Below are 20,941 nucleotides of genomic sequence, written 5' to 3'. Positions count from 1 at the left end.
ATTTTGCCTCATTAACACATAAACCTCCTTCTTCTGCTTAACAAAAGATTCAATTTCTGTAGTAAACCACGGTTCCCTTACCTTATCACTTCCTCCCTGCCTGACAGGGACATACCTATCAAGAACACGCAACATTTGTTCCTTAAACCAGCTCCACATTTCGTTTGTCTGCAGCCCTTGCCTGCATTTTGCGACCCCATTCTATGCATCCTAATTCTTGCCTAATTGCATTATAATTGCCCTTACCCCATCGATAACTCTTGACCTGTGGAATGTACCTATCCCTTTCCATCGTTAAACTAAACATGGCTGAATTATGGTCACTCTCCCCAAAGTGCTCACCAACAACTAAATCAAACACCTGGCCTGGTTCATTACCAAGTACCAGATCCAGTGTGCCCTCCCCTCTTGTTGGCCCTTCGACATTCTGGGTCAGGAAACCCTCCTCTATACATTGGACAAAAACTGATCTATCTGACGTACTAGAGCTATAACATTTCCAATCAATGTTGGGGAAGTTAAAGTCCCCCATAATGACCACCCTGTTCCTTTCACTCCTACTCAGAATAACTTTGCTAATTCTCTCTCCTACCTCCCTGGAACTCTGCGGAGGCGATAAAAAACTCCAAGCAGTGTGACCTCTCCTCTCCTGTTTCTGACCTCAGCCCACACTACCTCAGTCGACGAGTCCTCATCAAAAGTTCTTTCAGCCACCGTTATACTATCTTTGACTAACAAGGCCATGCCTCCATCTCTTTTACCGCTTTGCCTGTTTTTAATGAAAGATCTAAACCCTGAAACCTGCAACATCCATTCCTCACCCTGCTCTTATCCATGTCTCCGAAATGGCCACAACATTGAAGCCCCAAGTACATATCCATGCTGCAAGCTCACCTACCTTATTTCGGATACTTCTGGTGTTGAAGTAGACACACTTCAAACCACTTTGCTGTCTGCTAGCACATTCCTGTGACCCTGAAATCTTGTCCCTGTCCTTCGTACTCTCATCCTCCTGTGCACTGCAACTACATCTCCAGTTCTCATCCCCCTGCTGATGAGAACCCATCCGAATAGCACCAGCAAATTTCCCACCCAGGATATTAGTACCTCTCTGTACATTCTCCCTGTGTCTGCAAGAGTTTCTTCCAGGTGCTCAGGTTTCCATAGATGTGCAGGTTAGGTGGAGAGGCCATGGGAAATGTAGGATTACATGTATAGGATGTGTGGGTGGGATGCTCTTTGAAGGATTGGTATGGATTGATGGGTCGAATGGTCTGTTTCTACACTGTAGGGATTCTATAAATATCGGAAGCCTTGGTTTCCTGATGGAGTTTCCCATATGTGGGAGGATAGGTGAGCAGAATAATCCTATTAGTTTTTGTTTTCTGTGCTGGACTGGAACCTAGTCTAAGATCAGGATTTGAAGACTTGCTACTTGCCAATGACAATATCCTTCGCTCTAAGAACAGGGGCTGTGCGTTCAAGGCCTTAGCACCAAGTTTCTCAATACCATTCTCCTGCTTTCTCCCTGTAACCCTTTGATCCCCTTGATACTGAAGAAGCTATCCATCTCAGTTTGAAATGTACCCAATGACCTGGCCTCAGCAGCCTTCTGTGGCAATAAATTCCATCGATTCCCCACTCTCTGGCTGAAGCCGTTTCTCCTTATCTCTGTTCTAAAAGTTCCTCCTGTTACTCTAAAACTGTGCCCTCAGGTCCTAGTCTCTCCTACCAAGGGAGACATATTTCCAACACCTACTCTGTCCAGGCAATTCAGTATTCCGTATGTTTCAATTAGATCCCCCGTCATCCTTATAAACTCCATTGAGTATAAACCCAGAGTCCTCAAATGTTCCTCTTATGTTAAGCTTTTCATTCCTGGGACCATTCTCGTGAACCTCCTCTGAACACAATCCAGGGCCAATACATCTTCCTGAGATATGAGGCCCGAAACTATGCACAATACTCCAAATGTGGTCTGACCAGAGCCTTATAGAGCCTCAGAAGTACATCCTTGCTTTCATATTCAAGTCCTCTCAAAATAAATGCCATCATTGCATTTGCCTTTCTATCTACTGACTCAACCTGCAAGTTTACCTTGACAGACTCCTGGACTCCTTTAGATTTCTGAATTTTCTCCCCATTTAGAAAATAACCTCTATTCTCCCTACCAAAGTGCATGGCCTCACAGTTTCCCACATTATACTTCATCTGCCACTTCCTTGCCCACTCTCCTAACATGTCCAAATCCTTCTGCAGTCTCCCTGCCTCCTCAAAGCTATTTGTCCCTTGACCTATCTTTGTATCATCTGTAAACTTAGCCAGAATAATCTCAGTTCTTTCACCTAGATCTAGGGACAGTGGGAGGAAACCAAAGCATCTGGAGGAAACCCATGCAGACATGGGGAGAGTGTGCAAACTCCACATTACAGTCGCCCGAGGCTGGAATGGAATCTGCGCTGTGAGGCAGCAGTGCTAACCACTATTGAACGGTGAACAAGATTGACAGGTCTATTCCTAACTCATGGACCCAAATGTACCTCCATGTATTTGCAAGGATGTTTAAAGGTTAAAAAAAGACAAAAGAAAGTAAAGAACTATGGATGCTGGAAATGAAACAAAAACAGAAAGTGCTGGAAAAACTCAACAGGTCCGGCAGCATCGGTGGAGAGAAAACAGAACAGTGACCCTTCTTCAGAACTCTGTTAAAAGGTAGGTGAGGAGGATGGTTGAAGTTGTTGGTGTGATGTTGATCAAATAGGTTACTTCATCCTGATTGGTGCCGAGCTTTGTGAGCGTTGTAGGAAGTGTTACTAACCACACAAGTATTCTATCTCACTCCTGCTCCCTATGTGGTAGATTGTAGAGGCTTTGGGGAATCAGAAGGACAATTACTTGCCACAGATTTCCCAGGCTTCGAATATCTGTTAGAGCCTCGGTTAACCTCTTCCTCAGCCCAATAGAGATTTTATGACACACTTCTGGAGCATGTAGGATTTGAACACTGGCCTCCTGGCTCAGAGGTCGGGGCACTACCACTCAGACACAACAACACCCACAGTCCAGTTACTTTTCTGGTTGTTGATAATGGTAAATGAGGGGTTACGGGAATGGGGTGAGGGTGGGGGTGAGTCTAGGTTGGATGCTCTTTGGAGTGTTGCCGAGGACTCAATGGGCTAAATGGCCACTTTCTGCACTCTAGACTATTCTGTAATGCTAAGGGCATTGATGACTGGTAATTGTCATATAAAGTACATTGTTACAAGGGTCATTGTTACATTGGTTCATGCAGTCTGAGGGTAGAGTCAAGGAGTTCATCTCCAGCTTCCAGAGAGAGTAGACATATCTGTACCAACCCCCTCAGCTCTTAATCACTATCCTGACCAAATCCTGACCATTGCTAGCATTCAAAAAGCCTTTTTGTTATCTAAGAACAGTGCCCGTTCTTTAGATTCTCTGAAGTGCTGTAACACGAGATAGACTCAAGACTCAAAGACGAAGGAGGATTGGCAACCTTACCCAGTGCCATCTACCTAGAGAGAGATGGAAAATACCAGAAGGTACCAGCTGTGGTCATTTGGGAAAATAGCACAGTCATGCTACTTAATATCAACAGAGTTTAGATTCGGTTTCTTGTGCTGGTTGGTGCCTGATACTTGTGTGCCATGAATGTTCAGCCCAAAGGTGAATGTTGTCCACGTCTTATTGTATCTGCATACAACAAGATTGCTGCAGTGTTAGAGGAGTTATCAAAGGAATTGAGTTGGAGTTTGAATGGCAGTGTCTTTTCCTACTGACTGTCTCAGGCTATGTCACTGACAATGAAACTAACAGTGTTAATGCCTTTAGCGATTGAGGGCCATATACACACACTATACATGTACTGTATACACAGCACTGTACAAACACACTGTATATACATTCACACTATACATGTACTGTATATACACACACTGTACAAACACACTGTATATATACACACTATATATGTACTGTATACACACACACTGTACAAACACACTGTATGTACATCCACACCATACATGTACTGTATACACATACACTGTACAAACACACTGTATATATATACAGACACTATATACGCACTGTGTATACACACATTGTACATACTGTATACACATATAAACACTACACATGCACTGTATATACACATACTATACAAATACACTGTATACACACTATACATGCACTGTATATACACACACTGTACATACATTTTGCATACATAATGTATATATAGGCATTATACTTACACATTACACACTATACACACTGCATACCCATTGTACACAAATGCTATAAACACTGTACTAGCGTTGTACACAGCCACTGTACAGACCCTTGCGATTCCATCCATTCTAAAGATTCTGTTATTGAGTTGCATCTGAAATTCACTCCAGCTGCATTGTTGGATTTACTGCAGGGTTTGTCCTGGCTCAGGATTCTTTGCTGCAGTTAATGCCACTTCATTGCAAAATCTACTTATGTGATTTGGTTGTATCCTCCATAAAACTGAATACTAATGCCATTAAATATGCAATAATCTCATGAATGAGTGTACACATAAAATATGGAATATCACAGTACGGTGTTGGGTGAGAAATCCGGCTGCTGGTTATTTTTGGCTGGCATTGTTTTGTGACTGGAAATTCAGAGTTTAGGTCAGAGGTATAAGTCCAACCGTAATCTTGATGGAGATTGTCCACTTACAGTCAGTTCTTCTATAAAGCTATTCTGTTCTGTTCTCGTGCAATCCCATGTTATAAGAAAATCGCATAATAGCAGCACCATTTAAAATAATGGAGCCAGAATATAACCAATACAACCAATAGCAGCTTTAAAATCTCATGCTTTAGAAACAGTGTCTGCAATTCATCAATGGTGTTAGAGAATTTGTGTGAACGAAGCATGTATTATAGCAGAATGACCTATACCTGTCAGTGAATTGTCCAGCCAGATTTCTGAGCAACGCCTGTTTTGAGTATCTCCAACGTAGGAAACTGCCACAGAACCCACTCAGCACAGGATTAGTGTTAGATGCCAAGACATGTCCTTTTTTTTGGAATTAGCTTCGAATTCTGGCTTCCAGAGGAGAGGTGGTGGCCTGGCGGCATTATCATGGGACAATTAATTCAGAGACCCAGATAATGTCCTGGGGATCCAGGTTCAAATCCTGCCATGGCAGATGGTGGATTTTGAATTCAATTGAAAAAATAATCTAGAATTAAGAGTCTAATCATGATCACAAATCGAGTTATTTGGAGGGCTGGGAGGAGCATTTGGTTAATTAATGCCCTTTAGGAAGGGAAACTGCCATCCTTACCTGATCTGGCCTCCATGTGACTCCAGACCCACAGCAATGTGGTTGACACTTTACTGCCCTCTGGGCACTGAGGAGTGGGAAATTAATGCTGGCCTAACCAGTGATGCCCTCATCCCATGAATCAGTAAAGGAAGAATCAAATTCCAGTAAATACAAAGTCCAAAAGCCACTTCAACAGCTATTGAGAATGAAATTAAGTGTTTAGACTTGCAAATGAGTGAGTGAGGAATTAGAATGGCTGGATTGTTGGGTGTAGGCTGCATGGTGAGTGAGGAGATATGATGACAAGTGGGTGCAGGATGAGGCTGGTAAATAGGTGAGAGGTATAGCGCACCAGTTGGGTAAGGAGGTAGGATGTCAGGTCTGTAAAGGGTAGATATAGGATTAGAGTAAATGGGTGATGGAATAAGGTGACAAGTGAGGGAGTACGATAGTGAGTGGGCAAGGTCTAGGGTGTGAAGGGGGTTGCAGGGTGGGTCAAGTGTTGGAGAGGGTCTCAAGATCCCCAGGGTGGGGGCTGGGCTGTGTGCTGGGGAGGGGTGAGTGATACGTGTCCAGGTTGCGTGGGCGGTGGGTGCAGTCACAGTGAGTGATCGATGCCGGGGTGGCCACTTAGCCTGGAGTTAGCTCCACCATTTCCTGGGGATCTATTCAGATGAGTCAATTTGAACCCTATTATGTCTCTGACTCTAACTCCAAATTTGAGACATTTGTGGAGGGCTTTTAGATCCAGAGTAATGACCCTTCTCAAGTTTAAACATCTTGGATAACTATTGCATATGACTTCCAAGAGGTCTCAGTGTGTATCTTATAGGATATGTCTGAAGACTGAAGGATTTGGGACAATGTGTCTGTCCCTAAAACAATGGGAATATGACAACAGGGCATTATGAAAGCCAAAAAGACTTACTTGGAAATTTTGCCATTACACCAGAAGGTTGACAGTGTGGGTGAGGAGCAATTTCTACACAATGTATCAAAGCAAAAAATGGTTGATTTTGTTAAAAACATCAACTTCAACTGAAGCATTTAAGACTCATTCCTTAGCTGAACCACACAGGGAAGTTCCAGTATGTTAACTTGCAGCAGTTTCAGGTAGGGAAATCTATTGTTTCTGGATTGCTGCAGAGTAATACATATCACTCCAGAATCTCAGAAAATTAAATCAGTCTTTGAGACATTTCCTCTTGTTTTCCTACAGTCAGACTCTTAACAAGCAGCAGGGTCACAACATGACCTCTGGATGCAACATGATCTTGGCATGTTGAACAATTAACACCATTCAATGGATAGAGCACATTTGGGAATGCAGAAGATTATGGGCATTAGAGCCTCCATTATTGACTATTAACCAATGGGTATTTATTCCCACAATAGATAAATTCATCTCAGGCAGAATGGACTATAATGGAGATATTTTTAATTAATCTGTCTAGATATATAATAAAACACCTTTGGAGCATGTGGGACTTGAACCCAAGCTATCTGGCTTAAAGATGGGTGGCACAGTGGCACAGTGGTTAGCATTGCTGCCTCACAGCACCAGAGACCCGGGTTCAATTCCCACCTCAGGTCTCTCTGTGTGGAGTTTGCACATTCTCCCCGTGTCTGCGTGGGTTTCCTCCAGGTGCTCCGGTTTCCTCCCACAGTCCAAAAATGTGCAGGTTAGGTGAATTGGCCATGCTAAATTGCACTGTAGTGTTAGGTGAAGGGGTAAATGTCGGGGAATGGGTCTGGGTGGGTTGCTCTTCGGAGGGTCGGTGTGAACGTGTTGGGCTGAAGGGCTTGTTTCCACACTGTAAATAATCTAATCAAGATAGGGAGATTTCCCCTGTACTCTTGTGGATCAACCACCCATATCAAATGGTATGGTTAGATATCAGCCAATGGAATTAAACATCAGGAGCAGGATATAATGCTGGCCAATCCAATGCCCACTAAGACAAATTATTATCTCCTACTTCTGACAGAACGAAATGCGATTTTCTATGGCTATCTTGCAGACCCAAAAGGCAGCAACTCCAAGAGTTCTGCAGTCCTTGTGTTCAGTCTCACGAAAAGTACTTTAACAGGATTTGAACATATAACCACCTGCTTCAGAGGGGCAAGTGATACCACTGGTTACAGCAAACACCAACCATCTTCCGCCTAGGAACCCTCCAACCACAAGGGATGAATGCAGTTTTCTCCAGCTTTCTCATTTCCCCTCCCCCCACCTTATCTCAATCCCAACCCTCGGACTCAGCACCGCCATTTTGACCTGCAATCTTCTTCCCGACCTCTCCGCCCCCACCCCCTCTCCGGCCTATCACCCTCACCTTAACCTCCTTCCACCTATCGTATTCCCAACGCCCGTTCCCCAAGTCCCTCCTCCCTACCTTTTATCTCAGCCTGCTTGGCACACCCTCCTCATTCCTGAAGAAGGGCTTATGCCCGAAACGTCGATTCTCCTGTTCCTTTGATGCTGCCTGACCTGCTGCGCTTTTCCAGCAACACATTTTTAAGCTCTAAACACCAACTGTACCAAACGTGGGAATGAGATACAGTCATCCTAGTTAGAATGAAGAGGCAGAATCTCGCATTCCTAAGTAAAAATATCCTCTCCTTCATAAATTGAAACATGTCATGCAGTAAATTAAACATTTCACTTTGCCAAAGAAACGGAACAGCTCATTCCATTGCAAACCAATGATTGAGAAATCTTACCTGTTGCCCAAACTCAGCGCCAGCTTTACCTGAGGTTAATTACTGTTGGTTGGTGTAAACTCTCAGTGCAAGATATGCAACACTGGAGTTCAATGGTCTGACACAGAGAGCATCAAAGCCAATTTATGGTAATGTTTTCAGCAAAACCTTGCCACAAAGCTTGTAGAAAACAGCCCCAATCAGATCGCCTGCAGAGGGGGAGACTCATTTCCCTGTCAGCAGCTCAGTGACATAACAAGGAAGCTTTCCCAGGAAGCATATTTCAAAGGTCAGCAGGGGTTAGGCAGCAGAACCCGCTGTAGGAAGACCCTTTCCACTCTCCCAACGTAATGGCTGTGCACTTGCACGGATTCTCTGCTGGTGGGAGATGCTTGACTTCTTCACAACCTGAGTCTGGCCCAGTTTACACGGATGATGATCAGTGAGGGGAGAGGAGAGGAAGACTACAGCCAGCTCATTCAACTTGAACTTTAAGGCTGGCTGATTCAGAAGTGTGTGGCAGTGTTAATCGTGTCGCATTTTGCAAATGTTCCCTGCAGCTTTTGAGAGAAAATTTAAAAGTAAACATATGGCACATCACTGTAAAATCATGTAAATCCAGCAAAGCACCCTGAACCTCAGAATGCTTTCAACAGACAAGACTTGGAGGTGCCAGTGTTGGACTGGGGTGGACAAAGTTAAAAATCACACAGCACCAGGTTATAGTCCAACAGGTTTATTTGGAAGCACTAGCTTTCAGAGCGCTGCTCCTTCATCAGGTGGTTGTGGAACAGGATCATAATACACAGAGTATATAGCAAAAGGGTTACAGTGTCATGGAGGTGCAATGATAAATTAAACAAATTTAGATTAAGTCTTTCTTCTTTTAGAATGGGATATGCTAGTTAAAGAATCGAAACTAGCATAACCCATTCTAAAAGAAGAAAGACTTAACCTAAAGTTGTTTAACATATCATTACATCTCTATGACACTGTAACCCTTTTGCTATATACTCTGTGTATTATGGTCCTGTTCCACAACCACCTAACGAGGAGGCAGCGCCTTGAAAGCTAGTGTTTCCAAATAAACCTGTTGGACTATAACCTGGTGTTGTGTGATTTTTAACAAGAGACAAGACATAAGGACCGAAGGGCTTGTAATGCGCTGTAATGTTCTATAACCAGTAAGAGAAACACATGTCTAGGGTCAATAGGAGGAGAAATTGTCACTGTTCTGAGAGGGAGGAGGTGGTTTGGAAGAGCTGGGATGAAGGCCTCCTCCATGACACACAGATGAAAACTACCATCCTGCGGTCACTGCTGACTCAGTTCACTGCACCGCAATCCCAGCACTGATCTGCTGGTGAGCTATGATCTTCAGGAAGTTCCAATGATTTCCCATCCTCCCAAAACACGGCCAGCAGCAGCAGCAAAGATACTCATTTTCTATCTCTAACAGCTACTGATTTTTAATTGTGACTGAGCAGAACATTTGGTGAAAGTCTCGGGCCTGCATGAGCCCAAATCTCAGAACTATTCAGTATCAAATTGAGCCAGAATGTTTGGAAGAAATAGCAACGTGGACTGAGGAGATGGTGGAGTGGTTTTCTGTTCTATTTCCTCACACCAGACATCAGATGGTGAGGCCTCAATTCATTGGGATCAGAAGGCCCGAAATGCTGTCAGGCTGCATGATGCCAATTATTCTATACCTTGCCACTGGCCATTCCAATATCTCCCAGCAGTTTGATTACTTCATTAGCTATCTCTGACAATATTGTCATTGTCCATCTTGCTGATCAACAATTCCAGGGTGCAGAGTGTAGGATAGTTGTCAGACCTACATTTACTTCATAATTTAATTAAGGTAGAAATTGTCATCATGCCTCAACTGACTACTGGTAAGACCATGCATGATGGATCTCACCTGCCTCACCAGATTGGTGAGCTCCAGTCAGTTCACAGCTTGCAGCAGGCTGGATCCAGAATGGCTGTTTGGATCTGACAGCAGGTCGGAGGTTAGGAATACTACAGCATGTAACTCAACTCCTGACTCCCTAAAACCTGCCCACTATCCTGCAAGGTACAAATTAGGAGTTTAATGGAATACTCCCCATTTGCCTGGATGAGTGCAGCCCTGACAACACTCAAGAAGCTTGACACTATCCAAAACAAAGCAATCCCTCTGATTGGAACCACATCCACAAACATCTACTCCCTCCACTACCAATGTTCAGTAGCAGCAATGTGTACTATCTACAAGATGCAGTGCAGAAGTTCACTAAAGATCCTTCTAAACCCATGACTACTTCCATCTAGAAGGACAGAGGCAGCAGATTCTTGGGAACACCACCCCCGGCAAGTTTCCCTTCAAGCCACTCACCATCTTGACTTGGAAGTATATCACCGTTCCTTCACCACCGTTGGGTTAACATCCTGGAATTCCCTCCCCAGTGGCATTGTTGGTCAACCCACAGCACGTGGACTGTAGCAGTTCAAGAAGGATGCTCACCATCACCTTCTCAAGGGCAGCTAGGGACAGGCATTAAATATTGGCTCTATCAGTGATGCCCACATTCCATGGACGAATGCTAAATGGGCTCTGTTCTCTAACCCTGGGTAAGTGTTGCAAGTCACAGGGTGATGATTACGCCAATAGCAACCTTCAGATTTAATCTGGAGCTGTGGACAGCACTCCATTAATGCTTACGCTCAGTAAGTGCAGTTTGCAATTCCTATTGGGCTGTCTCAATAGCAGCCTCAAAGTGAATTAAATTTGTAGTGGGGTTTGAATCAGTCACCGGGGCCTCTGTTCACATAGACAAGGGGTTAAATGCCTGTTTCAGAGGGGTCAATAAAAATGGGTTGAGGAAAAACTGTATTCCCTAGACTTTCAGCAACTACTTTCTGTTAACCACATTGGAGGCTTGGGAGGTGAATCAGGCCAAACAAATAGCCTCTGCATTGGCTGAATTATTGGGTCATCATCTCACACAATGGAAACACTGGACAGGAAAATATTTCAGCTGCTGTTATCAACGGATGATTGCTTCATCTGATTTTTCTCTTATTCTTAATGATTCTCAAAACTATTCTGTTTCAAGAAGAAAACTGAATATTGCCCACATATTGATAAGTAGCTGTGTACTCTCACTGTCTATTAAATGTGAAAATCCCCTTCATCTGTGATTTCAACATGTTCAGAAGATGCTTGATGTATTATGTCTAGCTCTGCTATAGGAAAGCAGAATCTTGAAATGCTTACAACATTGAGCAAAGAATCTACTAGGCTGGTAGCAGAAAGCAAAGGGCTAAAATTAGCAGAGCATTAGTGAGAACCATTTACTGATTCAAAAGATAACTGTAAACAGAAGTTAAATTGAATCATTCTGACCTCAGCCCTCAATCTGATGTAAACTGTCATGGTTGATATGCAAGAGAGGAAATGTCTAAGGTCAGGAACCATTAGTGCAGCCATTGGTGATATTGATTTGAGAATTGGTCCAAAATGCTGAGTTAGAGATCACAACTAAATGTACTGAGCGAAGGAACAGTTCCTCCACTGTTTATCTTCCACTGCGGCTGCAGTAGGTAGGAAGGAAAGAGCAGATGGAGCTGCCTCTCCTTTCCTTCGGTGCTGAACTACAGATGGAAACTCAACCATGAGGCTGCAAGGCACAATCTGATTATTTCTTAAAGAATTCCAGGATAAAACTCCACGATTTCCTCCAGATTTCAGCACATGCTCACATCGATTATCCAGGCCCTCCCTCATCAGGGGTCTCCATCAGCTGCTGGCTGTAGTTTACAAAACTAACATGGGGAAGGAGGGATTGGTAAAAGATGTGTGGGCTAGGAGAGGGGGAGACACAGACTGAGAGAGAGAGAGAGAGAGAGATACACACAGACTGAGAGAGAGAGAAACACAGTCTGAAGAGGAAGAGAAAGAGAGAAACACAAATTGAGAGAGAGACAAACGGACTGGGAGAGGGAGAGAGAGACAAACACAGACTGAGAAAGAGATATACAAACTGTGTGAGAAAGTTTGAGAAACAGATCGAAGAGGAAAAGAGAAACACAAATTGGGAGAGAGACTGAATCCTAAGTCAGGTCTGACTTCAGATGTGCCTTGTACAATGTGTCTATTTTGTGAATGGGTGATTTTGGTGCTGCTTCTCCTGAGGACTGAATCTCACCTCTTTGAAGCTGGAGCAGTCAGTGTGTGGTATTTCAGTCAGTGAACTGAATTGATTTTCAGTTTAATTCATAAACTTATAACTTGCTGTGCACTGTGAAAAGCCATCATTCTGTCCAAAAACTTTGATCAGAAGTTATTTCTAACACGTATTTTGTTAGATTGGTGTTTCTCCTGGTGGTTGACACTGAAAGTGTCAAAGTAGTTTGAATTAAAAATTACTTCTCCTTAAATCTTTCTACCTCTTTGACTTAAAAATGCTGTTATCCATCTCGTGATAAACACTGCCAGTATTTTATTTGGGGCACAGTGATACTAAGACACAAAGGTAAATGGAACAACATTTTACAAACACAAGGCCCTATCTCAAATTCAAATGCCATGTGGTCAAATGTCACATGATGAAAACTTCAGAACACCTCCAATCAGAGTTAGCAACCATTTCTTTGCTGATGCTAACAGAATGTAACAACCTCAAGATACTGTTGGTGATTTCACCATCTTGTCACCCTTTCAGGCAGCCATATTGAAAATGACTGACTTATACGAATATTGCTGAGGTCAATGTTTTTGTATTGGCTGCAGAGTACAGAAAAGCAAGAGGGATTTTTATTTTTAGTTTATTCATGGGACATCAGCATCGCTGGCTAGACCAGCACTTATTGGCCATGCCTAATTGCTGTTAGGGAAGTTAAGAGTTGCTGTGGGGTCATGTGTGGGTCAGAGCAGGTAAAGATGGCAGTTTGCTTCCCTAAAGTACATGGGTGACAGATAGATTTACCCCCAGCAATTTCACGTCACCATTGGAGTCTTAATTCCAGCTTGTTTCAAATTCAAATTACATCATCTTTCGCTGCCGGACTCAAACCCCCAGAACATTACCTGGGTCTCTGGATTAACAGTCCCGCAACAATACCACGAGGACGTCACCTCCCCACAACACAGTCACCATATGACTCCCATTATCATGTGTTAACTCTGATATCCGGTTTGGGGGTGGCACGGTGGCTCAGTGGTTAGCACTGCTGCCTCATGGTGCCAGGAACCCTGGTTCAATTCCTGCCTCTGGCAACTGCCTGTATGGGGTTTGCACATTCTCTCCGTGTCTGCGTGGGTTCCCTCCAGTTGTTCCAATTTCCTGCCACAGTCCAAACAAATGCAGATTTAGGTGAATTGGCAGTGCTAAATTGCCCATAGTGCCCAGGAATGTGCAGGCTGGGTGGGTCAGCCATAGAAAATGCAGGGCAGGGCTACAGGGGTGGGGTTGGTCTGGGAGGGATGCTCTTCAGAGAATTGGTGTGGACCAAATGGCCTGCTTCTACACTGGAGGGATTCTATGACCTCAACTGACTTAAAACAAACAAGGTCTCTGACTGATTGTTGTCACCTCAAAACCCATATCATACATCAAGCTTATCTTATCACAACATGCCAACTAGAAATTAGGACTTTGCTCTGAAGCTAGGCCCCATTTGATAATGAAGATTTTTAAATCAGCTATTATTGTGAATACATTAGATCTGATTGATTTGTTTTGAAGGGAAAGCTAAGACATTTGCACTCAGCGCTAATTTTAACTAATCTGTTGTTTGTTTGAGACACAGGTTGAACTCTGGCCCCTTCTGATACCAACACAGATCCCAGGTCCATCACATAGTGGCTTCAAAGACATCCCCTCATCCTCTTGGCCTCAGAACTGACCAAGGCGTGACTTACCCTCCTGTTGCCAGGTTTGTGCTTCTTCCTAAAAACGTAGTTCTGGGATACCTCATCCAAATACAACAAAAAAAGTAACACAAACGGAATGCAGACCTTGTATCTTCATGACCTCATAACGTCACAAAGCACTTTCCAGCCAATGAAGTCCTAGTGACGTACAATTACTGCTGTCAATTTAAGAAATTTGGCTGCCATTTTAATATACGAAAATTGGCAGCCATTTTGTGCAAAGGCCTAATAAACAATAATGGAATAAATTACCTCTAGTGTTGGTTGATAGATAAATATTGACTAGGAGATGAAGGGAACTCTTCAGCTGTTCTACCTAAAATGCCATGGGATCATTTATGTGAACACAAGAGAGCAGATGGAGTCTTGGTGTAATACTTCACCTGAAAAGTAACATCTCCAACTATGCAGCCCTCCCGATTGAGTTGTGAGTAGATTAGTTCAGTTTAGGAAACTTGGTCGGCATGGACCAGTTGGGCCGAAGGGTTGATTTCCATATTGCATGACTCTATGAAGCTATTCAAGCTTTTGGAGCAGGATTTGGAAACACAGCCTTCTGACTCACAGACAAAAAAGACCTCCTACGCTGCCGAGTATCACGATCTGCTGTTGTACCCGAACTTAGCTCACTTCAGAAGAAAACAATTCATTCTATGCAGCTATCCAAAGTAAAAAAAACAAGGTTCTAACAACTCAGCCACAGGTTCAGCTGAGACTGGATAAACAAAGCATTAAATCAATTGTAGTTTTGCTTTTGGTTGACGAATTCCTGATAATTTCTTTGATATCTGCTGCCTTAGGACAGAGTCTATAAATACATTCCTCAGCCCTTGGGATCTCCAGTTCATTCCACCCAGGACCAAAATTATTTTAAAATAAAGAGGCCAGCTGTACTTACGTTGCTGGGTGCTTGTTCAAGCATGACCATCCCCAAGTGAACCCAATCTTTACAGAGTTGAAATAATGTTCTGTGCTTTTGATTCACTTCAGCAATTCAAGAAAACTTTCACAGGGCACTGTTTGTTTATGTTTTGTGGGTGGTTATACAATCCAAACTCCTGGATGGTGAGGCCTCAGTGGATCCTGAAATTAGCCCTAGGCCTCAATAACATCAGTCTAATGGGCTTCAGATACGTGGCATCACCCAACAAGAAGAGCCATTTACTGCCATTTGCAGCTGAAATATTGCAGTTAGATCAATGAAATGTTTGGTCAATTGAGTCTGTCCACAACAGATGAGACATAGTGAATGAATTTGATGGGGAAATAGCACTGGTCATGAAATATGAGAACACCATGGACTAGGTTAATAGGCTTGAACAGATTAAGGAAGTGAACGTGCTGAAAATTTTGGGAAGCATCAAGGTCCCAGGGTGGACCAGATACGTCCAAGACTACTACGGGAAGCGAAGAACGAGATTTTTGCACCTCTGGTGATGATCTTTGCATCCTCATTCTCGACGGGAGTAGTGACGGCTGATTGGAAGGAGGTGAATGTTGTTCCGCTGCTCAAGAAAAGCAATAGGGAAATTCCTGGCAATTACAGACCAGTCAGTCTTATGTCTGCTGGACTGAAAAGGATTCTAAGAGACAGGATTTATGATTATTTGGAAAAAGATAGTTTGAACATAGAACATAGAACAGTACAGCACAGAACAGGCCCTTCAGCCTACGATGTTGTGCAGACCACTGATCCTCATGTATGCACCCTCAAATTTCTGTGACCATATGCATGTCCAGGAGTCTCTTAAATGTCCCTAATGACCTCACTTCCACAATTGCTGCTGGCAACGCATTCCATGCTCTCACACCTTTCTGTGTAAAAGAACCCGCCTCTGACATCCCCTCTATACTTTCCTCCAACCAGCTTAAAACTATGACCCCTCGTGTTAGTAATTTCTGCCCTGGGAAATAGTCTCTGGCTATTGACTCTAACTATGCCTCGCATTATCTTGTATACCTCAATTAGGTCCCCTCTTCTCCTCCCTTTCTCCAATGAAATATGTCCGAGCTCAGTCAACCTCTCCTCATAAGATAAGCCCTCCAGTCCAGGCAGCATCCTGGTAAACCCTTTCTGAACCCTCTCCAAAGCATCCATATCTTTCCTATAATAGGGCAACCAGAACTGGACGCAGTATTCCAAGTGCGGTCTAACCAAAGTTTTATAGAGCTGCAACAAGATCTCACGACTCTTAAACCCCTGTTAATGAAAGCCAAAACACCATATGCTTTCTTAACAACCCTGTCCACTTGGGTGGCCATTTTAAGGGATCTATGTACCTGCACACCAAGATTCCTCTGTTCCTCCACACTGCCAAGAATCCTATCCTTAATCCTGTACTCAGCTTTCAAACTTGACCTTCCAAAATGCATCATCTCGCATTTATCCAGGTTGAACTCCATCTGCCACCTCTCAGCCCATCTCTGCATCCTGTCAATGTCCCGCTGCAGCCTACAACAGCCCTCTATACTGTCAACGACACCTCCAACCTTTGTGTCATCTGCAAACTTGCTGACCCATCCTTCAATCCCCTCATCCAAGTCATTAATAAAAATTACAAACAATAGAGGCCCAAGGACAGAGCCCTGTGGAACACCACTTACCACTGACTTCCAGGCAGAATATTTTCCTTCTACTACCATTCGCTGTCTTCTGTTGGCCAGCCAATTCTGTATCCAGACAGCTCAGTTCCCCTGTATCCCATTCCTCCTGACCTTCTGAATGAGCCTACCATGGGGAACCTTATCAAATGCCTTGCTGAAATCCATATACACCACATCCACAGCTTGACCCTCATCACTTTTTCTAGTCACATCCTCAAAGAACTCGATAAGGTTTGTGAGGCATGACCTGCCCGTCATAAAGTCGCGTTGACTGCATTTAATCAAGCCATGCTCTTCCAGATGGCCATAAATCCTATCCCTCAAAATCCTTTTTAACACCTTGCAGACGACAGACGTGAGACTTACTGGTCTGTAATTGTCGGGGATTTCCCTATTTCCTTTCTTGAAAAGAGGAATTATATTTGCCTCCCTCCAGTCCTCAGGTACGACTCGAGTGGAGAGCGAGGATGAAAAGATCTTCGCAAGTGGCGAAGCAATTGCATTTCTCGTTTCCCAAAGCAGCCGAGGTCAAATCTGGTCCGGGCCTGGCGACTTGTCAATCTTAATGTTTGACAAAATTTGCAGCACATCAGCTTCCTCTATCTCTATCCATTTCAGCATGCACACCTGCTCTTCAAAGGTTTCATTCACTACAAAGTTCGTTTCTTTCATAAAGACAGAAGCAAAAAACTCATTTAGGGCTTCCCCTACCTCCTCAGACTCCACACACAAGTTCCCTATGCTATCCCTGATCGGCCCTACTCTTTCTTTGACCATTCTCTTATTCCTCACATAAGTGTAAAATGCCTTTGTGTTCTCCCTAATCCGTTCTGCCAAGACTTTCTCGTGCCCCCTCCTGGCTCTCCTCAGACCATTTTTAAGCTCCTTCCTCGCCTGCCTGTAATCCTGTAGAGCTGAGCTTGACCCTAGCTTCCTCCACCTTATGTAAGCTACCTTTTTCTTTTTGACGAGAAGCTCCACCGCTCTCGCCATCCAAGGTTCCTTTTTGCCACTTCTTGCCTGTCTCAGAGGGACATATTTATTCATCACTTTCAATAACTGTTCCTTAAACAGTCTCCACATGTCTATAGTGCCTTTACCATGGAACAATTGCTCCAAATCCATGCTTCCTAACTCATGTCTAATCGCATCATAGTTTCCTCTTCCCCAATTAAATATCCTCACATTTTGCCTAATCCTCTCCTCCTCTATAGCTATGTAGAATGTGAGGCAGTTGTGGTCACTATCACCAAAATGCTCTCCCACCACAAGATCTGATACCTTCCCTGGCTCGTTTCCGAGCACTAAGCCTAGAATGGTCTCTCCCCTCGTCGGCCTGTCAACGTACTGAGTTAAGAAACCCTCCTGAACACATCTTACAAAAACAGCTCCATTCAAATCTTCTGCTTGAAGGAGGTTCCAATCAATATTAGGAAAGTTAAAGTCACCCATTACAACAACCCTACTACGTCCACACTTTTCCAAAATCTGCTGACCTATGCTTTCTTCCATCTCCCTACTGCTACTGGGGGGCCTGTAGTAAACCCCTAATGAGGTGACTGCTCCCCTGCTGTTCCTAATTTCCACCCATACTGACTCGGTAGGCAGATCTTCCTCGATAATGGAAGCTTCTGTAGCTGTGATACCCTCTCTGATTAGTAGTGCTACACCCCCTCCTCTTTTCCCCTCCCCCTCCCTATTCTTTTTAAATGCTCTAAACCCTGGAACATCCAGCAACCATTCCTGCCCCTGAGAAACCCATGTCTCTGTTACGGCCACAGCATCATAGCACCAGGTACTGATCCATGCTCTAAGTTCATCACTTTTATTCCTGATACTCCTTGCGTTAAAGCAAACACACTTTAACTGATACCTTGGTTCCTTGCCAGGAAAATCCTTCCCACTATCCGCTCTACCTCATGCTATTGTTTGATTAAAGAAAAATTAAAGATAAGGTTCCCATGTTAGGCTCATTCATAAAGTCAGGAAGTATGGGACACAGGGAGATTTGGCTATCTGGATTCAGAATTGGCTGGCTGACAGAAGACAGAGGGTGGTTGTGGATGGAAAGTATTCTGCCTGAAGGTCAGTGTTGAGTGGGGTCCCGCGGAGTTCTGTTCTTGGGCCTCTGCTCTTTGTAGTTTGTATAAATGACTTGGGTGAGGAGGTTGAGGGGTGTGTTAGTAAATTTGCAGATGACACAAAGGTTGGAGGTGTCGTTGATAGTATCAAGGGCAATTGCAGGCTGTAGTGTGACATAGACAGGATGCAGAGCTGGGCTGAGAAATGGCAGATGGAGTTCAAACTGGATAAATGCGAAGTGATGCAATTTGGAAGGTCGAACTTGAGTGCTGAATATAGGATTAAAGACAGGATTCTTGGCAGTGTGGAGGAACAGAGGGATCTGGGTGTGCAAGTACGTAGGCCCTTCAAAGTTGCCACCAAAGTGAATAGGGTTGTTAAAAAAGTATATGGTGTTTTGGCTTTCATTAACAGGGGGATAACATCGTGGGCCAAAGGGCTTGTTCTGTGCTGTACTTATCTATGTTCTTTCTATGTTCTATAGTCAGCATTGTTTTGTGAGGGGCAGGTCATGCCTCACCAGCCTTAATGAGTTCTTTGAGGATGTAACAAGACAACTTGACGAAGGTCAAGCGTCGATGTGGTGTATATGGATTTTAGTAAGACATTTGATAGGTTCTTCAGGTAGGCTCAATCAGAAAGTTAGGAGGGTATGGGATACAGGGAAATTTGGCTGTCTGGATACAGAATTGGCTGGCTGAAAGAAGACAGTAAGTGATGGTGGATGGAAAGTATTCTGCCTGTAGGTCAGTGACCAGTGGTGTCCCGCAGGGATCTGTTCTTGGACCTCTGCTCTTTGTAGTTTTCATAAATGACTTGGATAAAGCAGTGGAAAGGTGGGTTAGTAATTTTGCCGATGACACAAATGTTGCTGGTGTTGTAGATAGTATTAGGGGCTATTGCAGGCTACAAGATGATATTGGCTGGATGCAGAGCTGGTCTGAAAAGTGGCAGATGAAGTTCAGCCTGGATAAATGTGAAGTGATTTTTCATTTTGGAATGTCAAATTTGAGTGCTGAATACAGGGTTGAAGACAGGATTCTTGGCAGTGTGGAGGAACAGCGGGATCTTGGGGTCCATGTGCATAGATTCCTCGAAGTTGCCACCCAACTTGATAAGGTTGTTTAGAAGGCATATGGTGTTTTGGCATTCAGTAAGAGGAGAATTGAGTTTAAGAGCTGCAAGGTTTTGCTGCATCTCTATAAAACCCTGGTTAAACCATACTTGGGAATTTTGTGTCAAGCTCTGGTCGCCTCATTATAGCAAGTATGTCGATACTTTCGAGAGGGTGCAGAGGAGATTTACCAGGACATTGCTGCCTGGATTGGAGGGCATGTCTTATGAAGAGAGGTTGAGTGAGCTAGGGCTTGTCACACTGGAGAGAAGAAGGAAGAGAGGTGACTTGATAGAGTTGTACAAGGTAATGAGAGACAGATAGATCGATAACCAGACTTTTCCCTAGGGCAGAAATGGCTGTCATGAGGTGACATAATTTTAAGGTGATTGAAGGAAGGTATAGGGGAGATGTCAGAGGTGGGTTCTTTAGGCAGAGAGTGGTGGGTGTGTGGAATGCACTGGCAGCAGTGTTGGTAGAGTCAGAGACACCAGGGACATTTAAGCGACTGCTGAATAAGCACATGGACGGCAGTAAATTGAGGGGTGGGTAGGTTAGGTTGATCTTAGATGAAAATAAATACTTGGCACAACACAGTGGCCAAAGGGCCTGTACTGTGCTGTACTGTTCTGTGTTCTGTGAAATTGAACAAGGAAGGTAACGATTTTGAGAAGAGGGAGGATGGTGTAACTTTGAGAAAAATGAGTTCATGAAGTGAAAGTCTCTGTTTATACCATTTATCCAGAGCTCCACCAATCAGCCACTGAAACACTGCCAAGTTTCAAGGCCATTCTTTTCAGAAGGTCACAAACTCTCTAAACTACAAACCTTCAATCAATGACCTCACCAAGATTTACCAAGATGTCACCGTGACTGGAGGAATTGAAATATAACGAGGGGCGAAATAGGCTGGGACTTTTTTCCCTGGAGTGTAGGAGGTTGAGGAGTGACTTATAGAGGTTTATGAAATTGTGAGGGGCATGGATAAGGTTAATAGCCAAGGTCTTTTCCCTAGGGTAGGGGAATTCAAAACAAGGGGGCATAAGTTTAAGGTAAGGGGGGATAGATTTCAAAGGGACCTGTGGAGGAACCTTTTCACACAGAGGGTGGTGTGTGTACGAAATGAATTGCCAGAAGAAGTGGTAGATGGAAGTGCAGTTACAACATTTAAAAGTCAGTAGGACAGGTA

General features: G+C 43.8%; 1 protein-coding gene across 2 annotated transcripts in view; it reads right to left on the bottom strand.

Annotated features, from left to right (window-relative positions):
* Positions 1-20,941, bottom strand: part of palm1a (paralemmin 1a) — a 292,230-nt gene that overhangs the window by 225,253 nt on the left and 46,036 nt on the right. The window contains exon 1 of one of the 2 annotated variants that reach the window (XM_072593635.1): positions 8,051-8,162. The exons of the other annotated variant lie outside the window; for it this stretch is intronic. The gene's annotated coding sequence lies outside the window, so the exon portion shown is untranslated. Of the gene's footprint in view, positions 1-8,050; positions 8,163-20,941 lie in introns of those variants that run through there. 2 annotated transcript variants of the gene reach the window in all.

Source organism: Chiloscyllium punctatum, chromosome 24, assembly GCF_047496795.1.
Source record: "Chiloscyllium punctatum isolate Juve2018m chromosome 24, sChiPun1.3, whole genome shotgun sequence".
Lineage (NCBI taxonomy): Eukaryota > Metazoa > Chordata > Chondrichthyes > Orectolobiformes > Hemiscylliidae > Chiloscyllium > Chiloscyllium punctatum.
This window is presented reverse-complemented; position numbering and strand designations above follow the sequence as displayed.